The sequence below is a fragment of the Anomaloglossus baeobatrachus genome, chromosome 3, assembly GCF_048569485.1.
Source record: "Anomaloglossus baeobatrachus isolate aAnoBae1 chromosome 3, aAnoBae1.hap1, whole genome shotgun sequence".
Classification (NCBI taxonomy): domain Eukaryota; kingdom Metazoa; phylum Chordata; class Amphibia; order Anura; family Aromobatidae; genus Anomaloglossus; species Anomaloglossus baeobatrachus.
The window spans coordinates 416,329,782-416,347,053 of NC_134355.1; the positions used below are offsets into that span (position 1 = coordinate 416,329,782).

Consider the following 17,272-nt stretch of genomic DNA (forward strand, 5'->3'; position numbering starts at 1 on the left):
GTTTTCAGGACCTGTCACCTTAACTCTGACCCTGCCGGTTTGAGCCCTTAAAAGGACTGCTATAAAGTGCTCTCCCTATGCTGTCTAACGCTGTGTATGCAGCGCATACAGCTGTATCAGCGATAGGACTCAAGACGGAGCTGCGACAGTGATGTCTGACACCAAAGACGCAGAAGGCAGATAATGGCGTCCGTGAAGAAAATGTCCGGTTTTATAATGCAGGGACATGTGACATGCAGATCCTATCACACATGCCGTTGCTTCTCTGGCTCAAAGTCCACTTAGCTGTGTGTGTGTCTGTGATTGGCTGACATGCTGGCCCGCCCCACAAGACGCGCGCGCTTAGGGAAGGAAGACAAGAAAAAAAAAAAAAAAAATGGCGATCGCCATTATAGAAACAGCAGTGATCTGAAGGCGCTGTTCACGCACACTATACACTGAAATGTGATAATAGTTTGATTCACAGAGTGACTTACACTATTACAGCAGAAACCAAGCTATGATTTAGCTGTTTTTTGGCTGCTAGAACCGTTCTCGAACGTTTCTAGAACTATCGAGCTTTTGCAAAAAGCTCGAGTTCTAGTTCGATCTAGAACATGCCCCAAAATCACTCGAGCCTAGAACTGGAGAACCACGAACCACGAACCGCGCTCAACTCTACTCAAAATTGGACCATCAGCCAAGGTGAAGCTGTCAGCTGTGGACTACTGACCGCAGCCGTCTGCTTTACCCTAGCTGGCTATGAAAAATGGGGGACGCAACATTGTTTTTTTTAATTATTTATTTATATTTGTGCTAAATACAAGGATAAGCACAATGAAAGTCACTAACGGGCACCAGCTTAGAATATGCAGGGGGTGGGACATTATGTATGTATTATCCATCCATCAATCCATCCTAGCTTATTAGGCTATGTGCCCACAATCAGGGTTTCCAGCATTTTGGATGCAGTTTTTTCACTTCATCCATAACGTTGCGTTGTGCAGTACAAGGGCAGTGGAAGAATTTTTAGAAATCCCATGCCCAAATCACTTCTTTTCTCTGCAACATAAACTGACCTGCGGGTCAGCTCCCTGAGCAGCAGCCTGTCAATTTATGCTGCGGAGACTGAAGTATTCTTCGGATGGAGAATAAAGTCTGCAGCAGCCCGAACCCAGATTGGATGCACAGGCAGCTGCACTCTCCCGTAGACAATACCTACATCTTTGCATGAAGGCTGGCACTGCATCCTAGACACAGTGTCGCCGGATCGTGGGCACATAGACTAAACGGGATAAATTTGGTGCTACAGCAACATTCTTGTGAAGTACCTGTAGATTCAAAATTCTCACTACACACCTGAATAAAGTGCTTGAAGGGTCTAGTTTCCAAAATGGGGTGACTTGTGGGGGTTTCTGTTGTATAGGTACCATAGGGGCCTTGCAAATGCGACATGGTGCCCGCAATTTATTTCAACTTTTACAAAATTCAAATCATGCTCCTTCCGTTCCAAGCCCTACTGTTTGTCCAAACAGAGGGGGGGGTTGCCACATATGGGGTATCACTGCAGTCATAAAAAATTGGATAACAAACTGTGTGGTCCACTTTCTGGTATTTTCTCTTGAAAAAGTGAGAAATTTGGTGCTAAAGCAACATTTTTCTGAAAAAAATTAAAATTTTCAATATGACTACCTAAGGTTATCAAATTCTATGACGTACCTGTGGGTTCAAAGTTCACACTATACCTCTAGATAAAATGCTTGATGGGTCTAGTTTCCAGAATGGGGTCACTTGTGGGGGAGCTCTACTATTTAGGTACTTCAGGGGGTCTGCTAATGCAACATGGCGTTCACTAATGATCCCTGCCAATTTTGCAGTCAAATAGCGCTCCTTTCCTTCCGAGCCCTGCCATGCACCCAAACAGTTGATATCCACCACATATGAGGTATCGGAGAACTCAGGAGAAATTGCACAATAAATTGTATGGTGCATGCATTTTTTCCTGTTAACCTTGTGAAAAAAAACTATCTGGTTGAAGTAACAATTTTGTGGTAAAATTTTATTTTTTTTATTTTCATGGCTGAACGTTATAAAATTCTGTGAAACACCTGGGGGTTCAGGGTTTTCTCCAAACATCTAGATAAATTCCTTGAGGGCCTAGTTTCCAAAATGGGGTCACTTGTGGGGTTTTCTGCTGTTTACGTACCTTAGGGGCCCTACAAATGCATCATTGTACCTGCAATCTTTTTAAGCAAAATTTGCTTTCCAAAATTCATATATTGCTCCTTCCGTTCCAAGCCCTCCCATTTGTCCAAACAAAGGTTTCTGATCACATGTGAGGTATAACCGCGCTCATAAGAAAGTGGGCAACACACATTGGTGTCAAATTTTTGGATTTACTTTTGAAAAAGTGAGAAGATCTATGCTAAAACAACATTTTTGAGAAAAAAAATGAAAATTTTCAGTATAACAACCTAACATTATCAAACTCTGTGAAGTACCTGTGTTTCCAAAATGCTCACTATACCCCTAGATTGAAGCCTTGAGGGGTCTAGTTTCCATAATGGGGTCTTTTGTGAGGGGTTTCTGCTGTTTAGGTACCTTAGCGGACCTGTAAATGCAACATGGTGCCCGCAATCTATTTCAGTCAAATTTGCTTTCCAAAATTCAAATATTGCTCCTTCTTTTCCGGGTACTGCCATTTGTCCAAATAAGGTTTCTTACCACATGTGGGGTATCGGCACATTCATAAGAAAATGTGTAACAAGTCTTAGGGTCCATTTTGTTGTGTTATTTCTTCTAAAAGTGAATAAAGTTGGAGTAGAGCAACATTTTTAGGTAAAATTTTATTTTTTGCTTTTTTTCATTCCACATTGCTTTAGTTCCTGTGAAGCACCTGAATGGTAAATAAACTTCTTGCATGTGGTTTTGAGTACCTTGAGAGGAGCAGTTTTTAGAATGGTGTCACTTTTGGGTATTTTCTGTTGCCTAGGCCTTTCAAAGTCACTTGAAATTTGATCTGGTCCCTTAAAAAATGGTTTTGTAAATTTTGTTAAGAACATGAGAAATTGCTGATGAACTTTGAACCCTTTTAACTTCCTAACCCCAAAAAATGTTGTTTCAAAAATTGTGCTGATGTAAAGTACACAAGTGGGAAATGTTATTTATTAACTATTTTGTGTGCTATATCTTTAGGATTTATGGACATAAAAATTAAATGTTTGAAAATTGAGAAATTTTCAAAATTTTCATCAAATTTCCAATTTTTTCAAAATTACAAGCAAAAAATATCATCCTAAATTTACACCTATCAGTACAATATGTCATGGAAAAATAATCTCATAATCACCGGAATCCGCTGAAGCTTTCCAAAGTTATAAGCTCTAAAAGGGACACTGGTCAGAATTGCAAAAACTGGCTTTGTCCTTAAGGGGTTAGGGGGCTTATTTTTTAAACCCTTGACTTCAATAATGAAATTACATATAGTACATTGGATGACCTTGTCTGTTTACATCAAAAAGATGAAATCTATATCTGTTTAATAGATAGTTAGTATTTTACAATTTTTATCTTTCAAAAAATAGCACAACAAGCATAGAGTGCATAAATGTAAAAATAATGTGCTTCAGAGGTATGTCTCCTGTCTTCAGATAAAAAGAGAATGCACTGTTTTGTTTTGCTTTTTTTATCTGAGGAAATAGGCTTTTTTCCAAAAATGTGTAATTTTAAAAACTATTTCAGACTTTTTTAATCCTATTTATCAAAACAGCCCTCGTGCTAATATTATTTCTACATATATTATTTTCAACTGAACTTGTATATTAATGACAGGTGTAAGTGGCCTGCTAATTTCCTTTAATGGAGGCATCTGTAACAACTTTAGAGTGAAAACGGATAATTAAAACATTTCAATATGTGTTACTTGGATCAAGGGGGATAACCATTCATATTATTGCATACATGGTATCGTATTATATTTGTCACTCTGCCCTATTGTTTTCTTTACTGGCTTGATTGCAATAGACATATTTGCTTGTCTGTCTATACAGGCAACTGGTGAAAGTAATCCTATCAGCAGTGTCCATTTAATTACTGTGTTAGGCCCCTTTCACACATCAGTGATTCTGGTACGTTTGTGCTTTTTTTTCTACGTACCAGAATCACTGACATACGCAGACCCATTATAATCAATGGGTCTGCTCACACATCAGTGATTTTTCACTGAACGTGTCTCCGTGCGGCGTACCCGCGTGTGCGTGATTGCCGCACGGAGACATGCCCATTTTTTTCTGGCATCACTGATGTCCCACGGACCACGCAGTGGTGTGATCCGTGAAACACGTGCCAGAAAAAAACGTGCATATAAAATAAAAATAATTTTTACTCACCCGGCTTCAGCCACGCTCTCTGCAGCCTGTTCTGCCTGCTGCTTCTGAGCCGGCTCATTACTGTCGTGCATATTCATGAATGCACGACACAGCCGACCCAGAAGCAGCTCCTGCGGGGGTCAGCGCCGGCCGGATGCTTCACCATGGGAGCGTTCAGCACCATGGAGAGCGGGAGCGGGCACAGGTGAGTTAATCTCTATGTGCAATCACGGACACAGAGAACGGAGCCCGGATTGCACTTAGATAACCTACGTGTGCCGTGAATCACAGCACACGAAGGGACATGTGCGTGTTTTATACGTCAGTGAAGAACGTCTGTGTTTTTCACTGATGTGTTCAACGGGCCTTATGGACTGGATAATTCTTCCTGCTAACATATGCCCTGTGATAAAAAAAATTGCAACTAAATAAATCAAAATAAATCATTAATGAATAATTGATAAATAAAAGTAAAATTGTTGACAATGGTAAAATTGCAAAACAAAATAAAAATATGTAAGAAATAATTCTCTGAATCCACATTTTAATTTTGCTCTTTCATAGATATATCAACCATATATGTCATACTTCAAGTGCTGACTGTTTAATACAGCTAGAACATACCTCTAGCTCTGATTACTGCTTTTTAACCATTTAGGGGTACTTTACACGTTGCGAAATAGCTACTGCGATATCGTCGGGGTCAAATCGAAAGTGACGCACATCCGGCGCCGGTAACAACGTCGCAACGTGTAAAGCCTAGAAGCACCAATAAACGATCGCAAAACCGTCGAAAATCAGTGATCTATGTAGTGTCGGTCATTTCCATAATTTCGCTGCAGCGACAGTTACGATGTTATTCCTCGTTCCTGCGGCAGTACACATCGCTGTGTATGAAGCCGCAGGAGCGAGGAACATCTCCTTACCTGCGTCCCGCCTGCAATGAGGAAGGAAGGAGGTGGGCAGGATGTTTATGTCCCGCTCATCTCCGCCCCTCCGCTTCTATTGGCTGCCTGCCGTGTGATGTCGCTGTGATGCCACACGACCCACCCCCTTAGGAAGGAGGTGGGTCGCCGGCCAGAGTGATGCCGCAGGGCAGGTAAGTGCGTGTGAAGCTACCGTAGCGATAATGTTCGCTACGGCAGCTATCACAAGATATCGCATCTGCGACAGGGGCGGGGACTATCGCGCTCGGCATCGCTACAATCGGCTAGCGATGTCGCAGCGTGCAAAGTACCCCTTAGATTCCTTTTCACTAGGTATGGAGATAGGAGTAAATTTTGCAATGCACAAAAATAAAAAGTCAAATTTCCCCCATTTTCACATAAAAAAAAGCAAAAGAATCATAGGTTTTTTTTCAAAATATAAAATATACTAACCAGCAAAAGGTAAAAATATTTTGAACTTTTGACCTTCCGACTTTATATCTCACATCCACTACAGCTTGGTATGTCAGACTGCTTTCATTTTATAGACAATCATCTTGGCTATCACATACATAAATTTAAATTACAATTATTTAGCAATGATTAGTTATGCAGATTCTTGTCATGCCCATGAATTGTTACTGTTTTGCTCCTATAAATATAATTTTAATTTTTTATTATTTGATTAGTATTTTTTAAATATACCTTTGGCTTTCAACATGTAGAAAAAAATGTATCTAATACTTTACACTTTCCAAACAATTGCTATTTTGTGTTGCTTTATTACATAAAATCCCTATTATATACCTTTAATTTTAAAGGTGTGTCATAATGTATTCTTAAAAAAAAATTATTAAAAGCATGGCTTCATTATAATTTGGAAATGAAAAAAGAGCTAGCACTCTAACACCATCTGACCCCTGTTCAGCTAGGACCCTCTGTGGGTACAGATATTTGAATTGATACATCTGCTGGATAACAAACAAAAAGAGATCCCAAGGAAAATTACATACTTTTTAATAAAAAAAACTGTGTGATTGGCGCTTAAGCCCCAAATGAATATCTGCCCAATGGATGGGATTATTGTTACGGATGTCTCTCATTATTAGGAGATTTGTGACGGGTTTAGGCCCAGAGTCCATTAGCCTTGTGAAACTCTAAAGATTAAATGTTTTCTTTTCTTTTGGTACTCCAAGATTTTATATCAGTTTTCCTTGCTAGGAGCTTGTGACTACCTCTCCTCATGTGCATCTGGCTGTGACCACACCCATCTCCATTAAATCATGTCAAGAACCACCAGATGGTGCTGGTTATGCAGTATCCACACTCTCACACAAGGTTTGGCGGAGTAAGGTAGCTGATACTTGAGCACTTGCTTTTTGTAGTCTTGTTAGTGGAAGCATTCCTGGCTGCTATCCTTTTGTTGATTAGCCTGGTTGTCTACCTTCCCATATGTTGTATTTGTGCAGTGTGAAACTAGTGTCTCTCGCTGATCATCTCACTATTGAGGGTGCGTGCAGGGCTAGCAAGGGATTAGGTATCCTCCAGCGACAGGGTGAAATAACCTATATAGGGACCCTGGAGAGCTCAGGTAACAGCTCATGTGAGTTCAGGAGGTGTCCCCTCACCCTTCTCTCTAGCAGCAGGGTCCACCATTGTTAAAGTGTCCTGATGTACCCTGTGTATGGTGACACTCAACAGGGGTTTCTTGGTGTTGGATGGAACCCTGTTAGTCATGTTGTGACAGTTATATGGGCCATATTTACTATAAATGGAAAGTTAATATCGTGATAGGAAAAATTGCATTAATTTCTCCAGCATGGAACCTCCAGGGGAGGAGATATCCTGAAAGTTGGTGATATCTTAATTTTCTAAAGACTATAGTCATATCCCATTACCAGCCCTATATAATGTCAGAAAGAGAAAATATGTGAGTTTAACTTTTATCTCAAATGTATAAAATCAGAAGTTTCATTTGACACTATTGTTTAATGATGGAAAATGCACTTCTGAGTAGGATTGTCCCATATTTCAACCAGAGCATTTTTTGTACAAAAAGAGAATTGTGCCATCCCTGCAACAATGAGTCAACTACTTTTCTTTTGTTTATCCTTTTTATTTTATATAGCTGTATATAATTTGTATAGTTTTGCCCTTTTGTAACATAATTTGTATATTTTTATAAACACTGCCTACTTTTTGTATTAAATATGTAAAATGTAAGAGCCTTGTTCATATTGCACTTTACACCACATTCCTGAAGCCTCATGAGACCAAATGTTACCAGTAATGGGTGTTCAATCAACCTGTATAAACAATTGGTGATGACCTCCAGCTTTCTTTGGGTTATTGCGGGACTTGAAAGTGATTTAAGCAAAGTATATATATATATATATATATATATATATATATATATATATATATATATATATATATATATATATGTATATATTATACAATAGAAAAAAACTGAATGAAGCAGGGGTTTCCTTGCTGGTTTCCCACGCTGGTACTAACCTGAGCTCAAACCGTACTGGCAGCACCTTTACAATGTGGACAGGTGTGTATCTGGATGGTGTATTAATATGAGACAAAAAAGACCAGTCGTACACTGTGGTTTTTTCACAGTGTGCGACTGGTCTTTTTTGTCTCATATAACTCAGGTTAGTACCAGCTTTAAAATCGATTTCACATCCAGAGATATATTTTGCTTCTGTACCCTCTCTTACTTGGTAGTTCATCAGGTTTATAGCAATCTTGCAAAAATCCTCCATTACAGGGACACGGGTTTTGTTCCCACTATAAACTTCCATGTTGTTATATAAAAAACTTTTTTTATTTTATTTATTTTCACAATTATATTTCATAATTATCATATTTTTCGGACTATAAGACGCAGTTTTTTCCCCCCAAATATTGGGGGAAAGTGGGGGGTGCACCTTATAGTCTGAATGTAGGGCTGCGGGGAATGAGGGTGCTGCAGTGGAGTGGGTCATTGGCGGCACGAGCAGGCTATGCAGCGCATACCGTGACCGTGTGCACCCGCTAATTTCATATGCATGCATCCTCCCGCCCATTATCTCTCAGCGCTGAAGCCGGCACTGATAGGTGGGCGGGAAGAGGGGCGGGGAATTCGTGCATAGTAAACAGCCAGCCTGCGTGATCACCCCTGGCAACTACAGCCTGGCGTGATCATGTGCGGCTGTATTCACTGCCCCCCACACATTATCATTAGAGCGGGGTGCAGTGAATAAGTATACTCACCCGTCACCGTTCCCCTGCAGCATCGCAATATCCTCCTATCTGTCGGCCCGCTAATCTGTGTAAAGAGCAGTGAGCACAGCAATGACGTCATCCCTGTGCGCGCTCTCCACACACAGCAGCGGCCGGCATACAGGAGGACATCGCGATGCTGCAGGAGAACGGCTCCACACAGGTCAGCGGTGCTGCTGCTGACACAGACAGGAGGACATCGCGATGCTGCAGGGGAACAGTTCCCCACAGGTCAGCGGTGCTGCTGCTGACACCGAAAGGAAGATAATCGATGCTGCAGGGAGTGAGGAAAGGTGAGTGTAAATGTTTATTGTTTTTGTATGCCATAGGATACATAATATACCAGGCTGGGGGTATATTATGAGCAGGATGGGGGTATATTATGAGCAGGATGGGGTATATAGCAGGATGAAGGTATATTGTAGGATGAAGGTATATATCATGATGGGGGTATATGAGCAGGATGGGGGTATATGAGCAGGATGGGGGTATATAGCAGGATGGGGGTATATAGCAGGATGGGGGTATATATCAGGATGGGGGTATATATCAGGATGGGGTTTATGAGCAGGGTGGGGGTATATGAGCAGGATGGGGGTATATGAGCAGGATGGGGGTATATAGTAGGATGGGGGTATATACCAGGATGGGTGTATATAGCAGGATGGGGTATTTATCAGGATGGAGGTATTTATCAGGATGAGGGTATTTATCAGGATGGGGGTATATAAGAGGATGAGGGACATATATACAAGGATGGGGATCATATACAAGGCAGGAGGATCATTACCAGGATGCGGCACCTTAGTAGAGAATTTGGGGACATTACCCCCATAACAGTGTCAGCAGCAGATCCTCGCCCCATAAGTGTGTCATGACCACATTTTTTGCTTAAAATTTTATTGTCCTATTTTCCCCCTCTAAAACCAGCGTGCGTCTTATGGTCCGGTGCGTCTTATTGTCCAAAAAATACGGTACCTTCTTTTTCATTTTATATCACATTTAAATATAAAAGAAATACAAGGATACAAGAATTTGTCCTTTCTTCTGACTATAAAAAAGTAATGTTTTTTTTCCCAACACCTTTTACCTTTTTTTCCAACACACGACACAAATGTAAAAGATTTTTATTTCAACACTTTTTTCTCGACTCTGCTAAACTTTCACAGCAACTCTTTTCAATCTGACAACTGACGTCACATGACACTGCAGCATCTCCGCGCTCTATTTCAAGCACAATTGCTAGGTAACGTGCTGTCCGGTGTATGCCATTTATAGTTTTTTGTCCTGAAGAAGTTTTAATGCTTTGAAACAAATTGTCTAAATACACTACTGTACTTATCCGTGCCTGTCTCCTTCATTGGCAGTATGGATTTAAACCTTTCCTTCCTGATATACTGACCTAATTTTAATTTCCATTTTTCCCATTAGAGAATGGACCTTTCAACATTTTATCACTTTAGTATGTATGTGCTAGCTGTGCATGATAACATTGAAGGTTTGTGACATTTTAAAAAGAACCTGTCAGATGTTTTTTCTACAAACAATTATTATAATCGATGTTATGTCTCTGTAATTCTGAGTAGTTCTGTATTTTTGTTTTTTTTATTTGTTCATTGAATTCGGTTTTTCAATTTTTATGTAAATGAGCCTTGATGTCTTGATGGTACATTGAGAACTGGACTATGGATCTTCACATACATTTGCCCAGGGAACGCCAACTCTGAAGAGAGGTCATCTATAGTGACCCGGTCACTCAAATCAGAGGGACCAGATGATGGTAGAGGGTGCGCAAAGAGAGAGGAATGAGAGCTGTAAATGCAAACCAAAGCCCAATCCATTCATGGTTCATTTACATAGAAAATGGAAATGCAGTTACTTGCTATTGAAATAAAGGATGGAAAAAACAAGGATAGAGAAGTAATCTGCATTACAGCAACTGAACACACATTGGATTAATTAGGGTTAAATCTGCTGACAGGTTCCCTTTAAGTTGATAGTAAATCTCTCTTAAAGGGAATTTGTTACCAGGTTTTGCCCTCTAATCCATGAGCAGAATAATGTAGGGGCAGAGATACTGATTCCAGAGAGGTGTCCTTTACTGGGCCACTTAATGTAGTTTTGATAAAATCACAGTTTAATCAACAGTAGATTATCATTAGAGGACTACTTGGTGTGCTGCAGGTAGTCCAGCCTATTCATGAGCTTTGTATAACTGCTAGATCAGCAGAGAAAACATTTTATCAAAATGATAGCAAACAGCTCAGTAAGTGACAAATTGCTGGAATCAGGGTCTCTGACTATATTATGCTGGGATAGCAAAAACCTGGTAACAGATTCCTTTTAAAGTATTTTTCTTAGCCTTTGACATCACAGCTATATTCATGAACTATATTATTCTATTATGCCAACAAGCTTCTTTTCTACACATTTATTTTTAACGACTGTATATATTATAAACCTATGGCTCTGCAGATCAATCAATCACTTGTGTTCATATGTACATCTTGTCTGCGGACTCACATTGAGATTCTCAAAGAAATGTATGAGTAGAATAATTAGTGATCCAAACAGTCAATAACGCAGGATTCGGATAGTCAAAATGAGAGACAAGTGATATAATGTCGTCTGCAAAAGGAAATTATAACTCAGTGATAAAGAGACTAACAAAATTATTATTCACCAACTATTACCTGATGTGCCATAGAAACAAAGCCAAATATTAAAAAAGATACCGGGTTTTTTAATTATCGAAAACACATTCAGAATAGAAACCTCAACTTTTGTAAAATTCATTTGATATTTTAAGTAAATTATTGCAATACTAGGAAATGCCACAAATATTTAACTTTTTGCATTTCATGAAAATTTCTAGACTTGACTTAAAATTCTGTTGAAACAAATAAAACATTTTTAAGAAATCTAGCCTATAGGAAAGAAAGAAGAATCCTTATGATTTCTTTTTATTGAGTTTTATTTATTTTTTTAATTTAAAATTGGCCATAAAATAGTAGTCACATTAGATCCATACGTGTTTCACAGGGTCTATGATAACTAATGATCTCCAATCAAATTAAAAGGGATTATTTCACAGTTCAAGGGTTGGGGGTTAACTTAAAATATAACCATCATGATCATAACATTTTGCTTTATATAATTGCTGTAAGTGTTCATACCCATCTAAATAGCCAGATGGATACAAATGTGAATGCCCATCCGAATAGTATGGGCAAGGATTATAGCAACGGCTGAAGATGCATGCTGTTGCGTGCAGTAACAAACAGTGCAAAATTTTATGATCATGATGGTCCCTTAGGTGATCTATTGCACAAGGACCATCTAGATTTGCTGATTGACTGATTAATATCATAAATCTATATGTCCAAGAATTGATATCTGGGAGGGGCACGTCTTGGTTACATACCCCGCGCTTACACCACAATAAAGAGTAAATGGAGGATTACCACATTTGTTATGCTATAATCAACATTAGACAGCCCAACCTAGATATTTAGGATACTGTTCCTAGATAGGACTTAGCCTGACTGGCCTGCTGCTATTAAACATGCATTTTGCTCTCACAATAAAGTTTGCACGGCACGACTTTAACATTACTGGTGCTCTCCATAGGGCACTATAGGTTACATTTTTAATCAGACTTGATAAAAGTTATATTTTAAGTTAAACCCCAATCCTTGAACTGTGAAATAATCACATTACATCAATAAAATCATATTCATTATATTTTTTGGTGAACCAAACTTACAATGCCGAGCTATCTACTTTATGCTACAGTAGAACAACAACTATCTGTGGTAAAGAAAATAAATGACACAAAGGGAAAAAGAAAATAATACAAATATACTGTGAATGCAATAGGTAAAAATACAGTGTTATACACGATAAATTATATGAATCAAAGGAGCTAAATCGTTTTGTGTAGTAATATTTTTATAAATATTTCTTTCTATCCCAGCATGCCCTATATTTTTTAGTTGGACTGCACATAGCTGAGAATCATTGTTGCACCCTACCATTCTAGCAGAGACTTTGATGTGCTAAAACTTAATCTGTCAGATCTTCAAAGACATTGACTAAACAGATATAGGTTACTTTTTTGATTTATCTTTTGACATGTTTCTTTTAAACTTACAGTACATGAAACATTACATTTGATCTGTGAAATATACTTTTATTTGTTGGTTTCTTTCTTTGTAATATATACAAGTTTATTGTGATTAGTACTAAAATGCTCCCTTGTATAAATTTTATAGAATTTTTTTACCAAGTCCTCAGTAATATGTTTTTAAAATCCTTAACATATCCAAAAATAACTTGTCATTTTGCACTGGGACTTCATTTTTGGTCACTTGTAAAATTACATGGTCCCGATTTGGCAGCAGTCTGCCATTTTATTCTATTTTTTTTCCATAAATTACAGCTTTTACTTTTCTGATGTTTAAATACTAATGATTCATTATCAGCCCTTTCAAAGTTCAGGAAGTAGGTTTTCAATACTGAAAAGGCTTTTCTTGTCTTTGTAAATAGTGAATGTGTAGGTGGTATGCCACTTGACCATGCTCATGGTGTATTTTTTGCTTGTTAGATGTTAGCTCTGCTAAAAATAACCTTTTTCTAATAGGTCAATAAAACTTAAGTTTTAATGCATTATATTAAAATAGTTCCTTTAGTAGGATAATGGGTTAAAATAATCTACATTTTTCATTATTAGTTTATTGTCATGGCGACTAAAGACTCTATCACATTGAATTGTCTTTCAGTCAACCTGATGCTTCTTAGTTGCTCAGCCAGTGTTGGGTGTCGACTGTTTGTTCTCTCTTGTCTTCGGTTTAGCAGGAGTTAATTCCTGATGGCTGGTAAATGACTACTGGGGTCACAAGTTGTTGACGTCCTATCACAGCCACCTCTGACATTTATAAAATTGTGGAACTTAAGGCCCCGTTACACGCAACAATGTATCTAACGATATATCCCCGGGGTCACGGATTTCGTGACGCACATCCGGCATCGTTAGCGACGTCGCTTCATGTGACACCAATGAGTGGCCGTTAACAATGGAAAATACTAACCAAATCGTCCATCGTTGACACGTCATTCATTTTCCAAACATTGTTGGTTGTTGAGGACGCAGGTTGTTCATCATTCCTGTGGCAGCACCCATCGCTATGTGTGACACCTCGGGAATGACGAACTACAGCGTACATGTGTCCTCAATGAGCACCGAGGTGGGAGTAACGGAGATGCGGCTGCTCTCCACCCCTCCGCTTCTATTGGCAGCCCGCTCTGTGATGTCGCTGTGACACCGAACGAACCTCCTTCTTTTAGGGGAGATTGTTCACCGCCCACAGCGACATCATTAGGGAGGCCTGTACTTGTGACATGGACAAGCAAGATTGTACGCCATGGGCAGCGATTTGCCCATGACGCACAAACGACGGGGGCGGGTACCATCGCTAGTGATATCGTTAGCGATGTCGCTCCGTGTAAAGCCCCCTTTAGCCATACATGTCGAAGATAGCTTCAGCTCTGCTACAGTGTTATCGGTCGTTCTCCGTGGTGACCCAGTTGTTGGTGAACAGTTGTATGCTATTTGGTGTACTGTGGAAATATCTTTGTTTTTTGTTTATTTTGTCTCTGTACTTTATTTCTCCCTGAGCATGTATTGTTTTTTCCCCTGTGTGTGCTTGCAGTGAGTTTGAGCTTTGATTTCCCCCTGTCTGTCAGTATCTATGGGATTCTTTACTCTTGTCCCAGCTCATCCCATAGGGTGGATGAAAGGCGGTGTTAGACCAGGGTTCCTCAGGAGTTAGGGCCATGCTGGCAGTCCAGACCTAGCATTCATCAAGACTACCTCTGGAACAAGGGACAGATAAGAGGCCTCTAGCTTGAGGGTCAGTCTAGATGCCTATACTCCTGGTTACCATGTCATGCCCATGACATTTTTGCAGCATATGTTCAGTAGCTAATGCTTATCTTCATGTACTAAAGATAGCACCCTGGGATACCATCAATATATAATGATGGAGGAAATAATGAGTGTATAAAATTCAAACAATTAAAAAAATTTCCCAGATAGGCCCATTGTCATGAGGAATGACAACATTACAGATCAAACGAGCATTTATGTGTACAAGATTTGCACTTCCCGCAAATTTAAGAGACACTAGACAATATCTTGAAATTACAAAATGTTTTGATTTCTACTGGCACATTCCTTAAAAGTCTTGATGTGGAGATGTTTTATAGTAGCATCAAATACAATATTGGCATATATGCAGTGGATTTCTTTTGGAAAACAATTGGTTCACATTTTACAATGGGATCACAATAATGTGGGCAAGGTAAAACATGTAGATACATGCCAACTACTAAACAGTCTCAAAAGCTGAATGATTCAATAAACTACTCAACTGTACTACATGAAAGGGGTAAATTTATTTCTTAGCGAGATGTCCTTGCCCTCTTCTATTCATAGGTAAAACTATTCAGCAAGTGAGGAAGAAGGTAATACAACAAAATAGTTCTATTAAAAATAGTCATGACACTCCAGTTTCTTTTCATATGCAGTTTAACTATAATTCAGTACATTTACAAATGTACACTAAACCTTAACATCTCCTAACTTAACCTGCCAGTAGATCATATTCCCAAATGAAAAAAAAATTGTAATTATATAATGAATACCTGAAATAATTAATTTAGTTTGATCCCAAAGGTTAGTGGGATTTTCATATTGTATACCTCTTCCACTGGGGTGTAGCAAGCAATAAAGCAGCAGCCAATTTCTCTAAGTCATCTTTTACACGTCAGTGATTCTGGTACGTATGTGCTAGTTTTTATACGTACCAGAATCACGGACATATGCAGACCCGTTAAAATCAATGGGTCTACGCTCACATAGATGATTTTTCACTGACCGTGTCTCCATGTGGCGTACACGCGTGTCCGTGATTGCCGCATGGAGATATGTCCATTTTTTCTGGCATCACTGATGTCCCACAGACCACACTATGGTGTGGTCCATGAAACACATAGCAGAAAAACACAGACATTGAAAATGAAAAGAATTTTTAACTGACTTTCTCCAGCGCTGCTTGTCTTTGCTGCTTCAGAGTCGGCTGCTTATTCTCATACATATTCATGACCCAGAAGTAGATGCAGCGTTGGCAGAAACACAGAAGAGCTGAAGAGTTCAGCACCACAAACAGCAGGAGCGGGGACAGGTGAGTTTATTGCCATGTGCAGTGACGGATCATGTCTCTTAGATTGCACATGAACAACCCACGTGTGCCGTGAATCACTGCACATGGAGGGACATATGTGTTTTTAACACGTCAGTGAAAAACGTCTGTGTTTTACACTGATGTGTGAAACAGGCCTAAAGTGGAACCTAGAGCTGTGCCTTATTAGCGCAACTGCTATAGGTGAGCCTTTTCACGGAGGATTCACATTGTCCTCAGCCAGACAGACTCATGCATTGGAGCGCCTCTGTGTTTTTTTTCATTTTACTTTTTGTTTGATGTCAGGGAACAATTACACTACTTAATGTGCACTTACACTGAAGTATTATAGTCCACAAGCGTTTTCCAGAACACCCATTTCACAATTATCTTTCTGTGTAAATAGGCGTGGTGCATAAACCTGTGTAAACAGGACTCATACTGCTAAGCACTATGGCAGCCTATATGCATAGAGAGGTCTGTTACAAATAGTTAAGTGTGCATCATTCACTTTGATCTGCCTGTGTAAATAAGCTAAGAAATGACCACTGATCTGTAAAGGTTTATATATTGGCGGCTGCTTAGTGCCACCAGTCGTTCTATGGATGAGTCCCATCACACACAACGAGATCGCTAACGAGATTGTTGCTCCATCACCGTTTCTGTGACGCAGTAACGATCTTGCCAGCGATCTCGTTATGTGTGACACCTATTAGCGATCAAGCTTTTGCTGTGAGATCGCTAGTCATCGCCGAATGGTCCGGACCATTTTCTTCAAAGGTGATGTCCTGCTGGGCAGGACGCATTGCTGTGTTTGACACCTAACAATAACCTCCTAACAGGTCGCTCATCGTTATACAGGTCGCTCATCGTTATAAAGGTCGCTCATCATTACTGCATCGTTTGTAAGGTCTGACTGTGTGACATCTCACCAGCAACCTCCCAGCGACTTACCAGAGATCCTTATCAGGTCGCATCATTTTCGTGACCGCTGGTAAGTCGTTAAATTGTGACGGGGGCTTAATTAAACCTTTATATTCAGGAAGTAATTGGGGTACATCCTTACACCTTGTAATCAACAATATATTCAAGCATCTGTAAATACAGGAAAAATGGCTTTTGATTGGGGCGAGGAATCAGAGCAATGCTTTACATTAGTAGTCCTGCTCGCAATATGCCCTAGAAGCATCCACACAACTGTGTTGTAAAGAGATAGGAAAGATAAAAAAATAATTACTGTATAATATTCTGTGTGGTGGCATAATTTTGTAAACAATTAGAAACACAGGTATATTTGCATATTTTTCCTAAGCTTAAACATTTACCATCTGTTTATTGTTTATACTATTTTATAATTAATATTATTATAGCTATTAAATAAAAATAGTAATTTTTATTAATATTATTAGTGATAATTTGTGTTATTAATAAATTCCACATCTATTATTATTTATTTTTTCACATAAAAATCTTATTTTGTGAAAAA

General features: G+C 39.2%; 1 protein-coding gene across 2 annotated transcripts in view; it reads left to right on the forward strand.

Annotated features, from left to right (window-relative positions):
- Nucleotides 1–17,272, forward strand: part of CSMD1 (CUB and Sushi multiple domains 1) — a 2,926,925-nt gene that overhangs the window by 1,637,360 nt on the left and 1,272,293 nt on the right. The window lies entirely within an intron of this gene.